Source organism: Myotis davidii, unplaced genomic scaffold (genome assembly GCF_000327345.1).
Source record: "Myotis davidii unplaced genomic scaffold, ASM32734v1 scaffold36, whole genome shotgun sequence".
NCBI lineage: Eukaryota > Metazoa > Chordata > Mammalia > Chiroptera > Vespertilionidae > Myotis > Myotis davidii.
The window spans coordinates 3,311,556-3,318,296 of record NW_006287829.1 but is presented as its reverse complement, the minus strand read 5'-3'; positions in this window follow the sequence as shown (position 1 = coordinate 3,318,296).

Sequence of the window (6,741 nt, the reverse complement as noted above, 5' to 3'; positions counted from 1 at the left end):
TTCTAAGACTAGAGGCCCGGTGCATGAAAATTTGTGCACTCAGGGGTGGGGGTGTCCCTCAGCCTGGCTTGCACCCTCTTGCAGTCCAGGGCCCCTTGATGGATGTCTACCTGCCAGCTTAGGCTACTTCCCATGGGGAGTGGGCCTAAGCCATTAATTGGACATCCTTAGCACTGCCATGGAGGCCGGAGAGGCTCCTGCCACCACCACTGCACTGGCCAGCCATGAGCCAGCTTCTGGCTGAGCAGTGCTCTCCCTGTAGAAGTGAACTCACCACCAGGGGGCAGCTGCTGTGTTGAGCATCTGCCCCCTGGTGGTCAGTGAGCATCAGTGACTGGTCGCTCTGCTGTTAGGGTCAGTTTGCATATTACCCTTTTATTATATAGGATAACACTATAATTAATCGGGTAAACTTTTTCTGACTAATGTGAACTAGTCAGTAACTACCAAATACTACAATCCATGCAGACCCCACGCACGGTATGCTGCAGCTGGGCTCAGCGGCTAAGCTGGCTGGACTGTGCTGTGCTTTGATATGGAACAGAGGCTCTGGGCAGTGGCTTTCATCCTAGCTCTGAAAATGAAATGGGACTTTTTTCTTTGTGGGATGGAGGGAGATGGGGCCTTGGAAACTCAGGGGTTTAATCTCACAGGAATAACACTTTCCACAAAATCTTATCCTTTAATGGGGGCCTCCAGAAATTCTCATTCCAGGTGCACCCCAAGAAATCTACTTCCACAGGCCATCAGTGGAACACAGAGGAACCCTCCTCTTATATACTCCTGTCATTATCACTGACCTTGCACCTAGGTGACAGAAAGAAGAATTTGAATTTAGATTTAAGGTTAAATAAGAAAAATAAGGGAAGGGAAAGGGAGGGAAAGACTGAGGGAAGGAAGGAAGGAAGGAAGGAAGGAAGGAAGGAAGGAAGGAAGGAAGGAAAAAGAAGGAAGGACAAATTGTCAGCCACGAATGCAGTCTCATCTGAAGGATTGGTTAGGGATTGGGAAAGGGAGAGAAGAAGGGAGGGAGGGAGGGAGGGAGGGAGGGAGGAAGGAAGGAAGGAAGGAAGGAAGGAAGGAAGGAAGGAAGGAAGGAAGGAAAGACGGAAAGAAAGAAGAAAACTTGTAGTTTTGGGGAGTCTTAGAAATGTCTGTTTCCATGCTTTTTAAAAGATGCCAAAAGTAGCTGAATGAAACAACACATATTCACTAATCATATTCAAAGAGAAAGAAAAAATACTGTGCAATTCATTTGAATAAAGCAAATAGTGTAAAATTCATGTAGATCTTTCGCTACAAACAAGATGTGATGGTCATTTCTAAATGTCACTGATGGAAACTGAATAGCTCTGATTTACCACAAGAGAGGCTCATAAATGTGAACACCACGTGGCCAGTTGCCACGAGGAGAAAAGGAGTAGCGGTAAGTAGGGTCACAGCAAGCCTTTAGCTGAGACTGCGGCCAGTTTTCAGCACAATCGCAAAATTGCAGCCCTGCGAGGATTGCTAAAGCAGAGGCACCCTTGTCTGTGTCCTTTACAAACCCGTCCGGCGGTAGGGATAAAAGAATCATGTTGGCAGAGAAATGAACACGTTTTTCTTGAAACATTCTAAGTGCCTGAATTACAATGAAATGACTAAATCTCACCAGTAGTTCTTGGCATGGTGATAATGCAATCTCTCCTCTAATCAACTCACACTAATTCTTTGGTGGATTTTCATTCATTAAGGAGGCAGAACCAAATAGACCTCTCTGCTTGCAGTAAACATATAGGTATTACCAGGCACCGCTTTAAACATACAGGTTTTACCAGGCACCGCTTCTGCTAAAGTTAGAGGCATTTAGCTCTTTCCATCCCCCCAATGTTTTAAGCAGTGAAGAAGCTCTGTATTCCAACCATGTTCTTCTGTTGTCACCGCTGACTCTTTAATAAACAAGTATCAGTTACTTTTTTTTCTTATTTTTCTTTTTTGAGTGTTCTCTGTTTTGAAGTAACCAGGCTGAGGCAAATGGAGAGACATTTCTTACTAAAAGATGAGCCACAAGATAAATCAAACAAATAAACAAAAGCCACCCATCTCGCTTATATGCTGCTAAATGAGCATAGCATCCCTCTTTCTTTTATTTAGTTTGTACTTTATGCAAGGCTCTGGGCTCAGTTTGATACCAGTCCATCATCCAGGATAGTCTAGGTCAGTGATGGCGAACCTATGACATGCGTGTCAGAGGTGACACACGAACTCATTTTTTTGGTTGATTTTTCTTTGTTAAATGGCATTTAAATATATAAAATAAATATCAAAAATATCAGTCTTTGCTTTACTATGGTTGCAAATATCAAAAAATTTCTATATGTGACATGGCACCAGAGTGATGTTAGGGTTTTTCAAAATGCTGACACACCGAGCTCAAAAGTTTCGCCATTACTGGTCTAGGTGATGCTCTGTTATCAAACAACCAAATAATCTGAGTGGTTTAAAACAACAATCGTTTATTGCTTACCCCAACTGCATGTCCATCAAAAGTAGCCAGAGGGGGACACCTCAGTGTAGGATTCCAGGAAAGCAGGCTGACAGAGCAGCCTTCATCATAAATGGTACCCATTGGGTTGCCAGAGGGAAAAGTGCTACATGGAGCCTTACCTTGGCAATTAAGTGGTGTGTCACACATCACTTCTGCTCGCAGGGCATTGGTTGTAATTAATCACATGGCCACAGACACCACAGATGCAATATTATTATGGGGCTGGAGGCCAGAAACTGGGAATGTTCGGGTGAGAGCTCTCAGGATTATCACAATAGGAGTGAACAAAATGGTTTTGATCTCTGCCTCTTGAAATTCACAATCTACTAGAGAATTCAGATAATAAACATGTAATGAAATAAGACTACAATTCTAGATTATTGCAGGTACTGTCACCATTGTAACTAGTTAGCCATTAATATTAATAAGAGGAAGAAAGCAAAGGGACGGCCAGACACTGTAAGCATGATCATATAACCAGGAAGTTGTAACATTACACTCCTCAGGGAACCACTGGTCCATTCCCTGTGGGTCACGGGGGAAGAGGTCCAACAAAGGGGAAGATGGAAGCATATCAGTAAAGTGAGGGTGATGCAGGGAAAATACTGGCTGGTCAGTCAAACCTGGGAACAAAGATCATTGGCAAGAGGGGGTGGAGACACTGCAAGCCCGTGAAATCTTGCAAGGTTAAAATCCACAGACAAAGGAATTCTCGCTCTCTTGTTCCTCTTGCTTAGGTCCTGCTCCCTTGCACTTGTCTGTGCTCCCTCCATAACGGTGTGGCCCTAGAAACAGCCTGTGGCCCATGACTATGCAGATTCCATAAGCAATGGACTGCAGCTGGGCACACACGCTAAGCTGGCTGGACTGGACTGTGCTTCAGTAGGTAGCAGAGTCTCTGGGCAGTGGCTTTAATCCTAATGATACCGAATTTTTGGACTGGAACCCAGATTCTTTGTCCACAGGAATCAAAGAATGAATCCACAACAGAAAGTGGTATAGTAAAGGTGGAGGTTTATTGAAGAACAAGTACAGATTCCCACATGGGGAGATGGAAAGAGTCCCACAGAACTGACCCCCACGTAAGGGGGGGGGGAGGGTCCCACTGGGTTCCTTTTCCCTATGGTTTATAAGGCTGCAGTTCCTGAGTCTTGATATTCCCTTTGATTGGTCAATATTCCCCTTCGAAGTGGTTACTATAGTGATTCCTAAGGCCTTCCTCCCTCATGGTCCCTCCATTCCTCTGGGCTATTTTCTTTTCCATCTGAATGAAAGGCTTCCTTCTCTTTATTTTGTAAATATAGACCTTTCCTGGCCACTTCCAGTTCCCTTGTCTTATGGAAATGTGACAGTTGCTGCTCTCTTGTCTTATGGAGATGTAACTGCACCAGGCTTCTTTGTGTTATGGAAATTTATCTTCTCCCAGTCTGCAGCCCCAACACTTCTCCTTGGACGCCAATTCTAAAAAATCCCTAAGCCTGCCTGTGTCCCCCCAAAATTCCTGCTTCATTAGCTCTGCTGATGATGAAATGGGATGGAGAGAATCGGGACTTTGAAACCTCAGGGGTTTAATTCCACCGAAATAAAAATGTCCATGACACCCCATCCTGCAACAGGGCCTCCAGAAATTCCTACTCCAGCATCTCCCCAAGGAGCCCACTTCCACTGGTAACTGGTGGGGACATGGAGGACACCCCATTGATAACAGTCCTATGATGTTAAAGAAGAATTATTGTTAGGAAATAATGGCAGAGAGGACACTTTAGCTAATAATTTCTAAGAAATGACATTTAATCTGAAATCTAATACATATGAAGGAGAGTCGAGAGGATGTTGAATGTAAATAAGAGATAAGATTCATGTGTCATAGACAGTAATCCACAAGATATTAAAGGTAGACACAACATTGGAGATTTAAATATAATTTAAAATACTTGAGATTTAAAATAAAATGACATGGGAGAATTTTAAGCAGGTGTGTTAGGTGTGCAGATTGCAGATAACAATACCCAAGAAAATTTAGCATAAAAAAAGATTGTGGGTTAAGAATCCAGAAGCTCAATTGATGTCAAGGTTCTGGATGGAGCGATTTATATTTTTCCTGGATATACCCTTACACTCAAGGCTGTACTGGACCATCCAGAATCTCCTACAGGACATATTCCTCCAGCAGGCCAGCTGTCTGCCCTCTCTGGGTGAGGGGATTACTATCAGCTGAAAGAACTGCATTGCTTAAGGTTATAACCACCCCCACCCCCCCCACCCCAGGGCAGGCTGTCTCTGATGCCATTTGGATTCCAATCCACCTCAATAAAGGGAGTTGTGCTCTTTTTGCTGGTGGAGGGCCTTGCCTTCAATCTGTAAAAAAATGCAACATCTGTGAAGCACAACAAAGCAAGGGATGCCTGTGCGTGGGCAGGAATCCTGGCTTTTTCCTTAACTGGAGTAAGTATGCATGGTTGTCCGAGCTGCCTAGTTGTGGCTGCAACACATCCAAATTTTTGCCTGACAGGTCATACTTCCCATGTCTCTGCCCCAAGTGCTGATGTGAAGAGGATCGTCCCCAATTTTATCTCCCAATAAAATCCCTCCGTGCATCTCTATCTCAGTCTGTTTTCCTAGGAACCTCAACTTCAACATTTGGTTCCAGAATAAAAGCTGTGAAGATTCTGTCAGTTTTTCCCCCACATGCCAATCAACAGTTTAGTCTGCCAAAGTTTCATGTGTGCTGGCAGAAGACAAGACTGCTCGGACACACACAAAGGGATGTTTATTACTCAGAGCAATAACAGTAGCCAGATTAACATGGTGCTCATTCCACAAGCTCCATTCCCACAAGGCTACACTGTGAGTGTCAGATGATGTATTGCCTTCACAGGGAAGGGCATTACAGGAAAGGAAACCCAAGTTTAGGGTACCCAAACCTTATAATGGACAGTTAGGCTACCCAAGCTTTGCCAGAGGAAGAAATTCCCTTTATTGTACTGGACAGTAAATGAGCCTCCCTTTTGCTCCAGAGAGAGAGACACTATCTCTGTCTTCCAAGTCTATTTTCTGTACAAGAATACCAGAATATACAATCCTAAACAAAGCCAGTCTTTAGAGAACTGTATCTGCACAATCAGGGGTCCCCAAACGATGGTAAAAATTGATTTTCAGAGCTGGATTGTCCTCCAGCTGGCTGGCTATGATGACCACAGCACTGGGAATAGGTAACAGTGCAATTGTTAAAAAATTCATAGTCATGAACTGGAATGCATACTCATTAAAGGAACTGTATTAGCAACTTGCACTGTATTCCGTGTTATAAATATGTGGCTGAGATAGTAATTATAAGGACAATGGAAGTAGATGTTTTTTGCTCAGCGCTTTGGATAAATATAATGGAAGATGATGATAAATCACTCATTCCAGCTCTGGGTGGGAGGAGCAAATTGGCATCTGAAGATCCCCAGAAGGAATTACATTCTTTTCCTCTGCAGAGGAAATTTGGCATAAAGCCAAATCTGCTGGAAAAAGAGCAAGGATACTTTTCTTTTTAAAAAATTAGTATTATCATGACCACACTTGCCAAATACTCCCCTAAACTAAGTTGACACAGTAATTTAATATTAACTTGCATATATCCTAAGTCTTTTACTCCAAAGTTCATATCTTGAAAAAAGATATGCTACAGATTAAGTATTCTATATGGTGACTGCTAAACTCAAATAATTAGGTCCACATTCTAGCCCTTACTACACATGTGAAGTTGGTCAACTCACTTACATATAATTTCCATTAGTTTCTCCATATGCAAAATGTAATTTAAATAGTACCAGATATTCTCAGGCACATATCAAGCACTCAGTAATTATTATCCACATCTATATTTATATCAATGAAGTGTTTTATGATCTCAAGTATAATACCTTTACTGGTCACATATTAAATTAGATTTTGTTATGCATATTGTAATGGAATGGACTAAACTCATCAAACTGTAATCTACACTAATAAAAGAGAAACATGGTAATTGGTGTATGAGCGCTACCCTTTTCATTGGCTAATCAGTGAGATATGCAAATTAACTGTCAGCCAAGATGGCAGCCAGCAGCCAGGCAGCTTGAAACTATCATGAGGCTTGCTTGCTTCAGTGACGGAGGACTCCAACATTCCCCGCCTGCCACTGCAGGCCTCTGAGCCGGCAGTTTCAGAAACTCTATAACAAATAC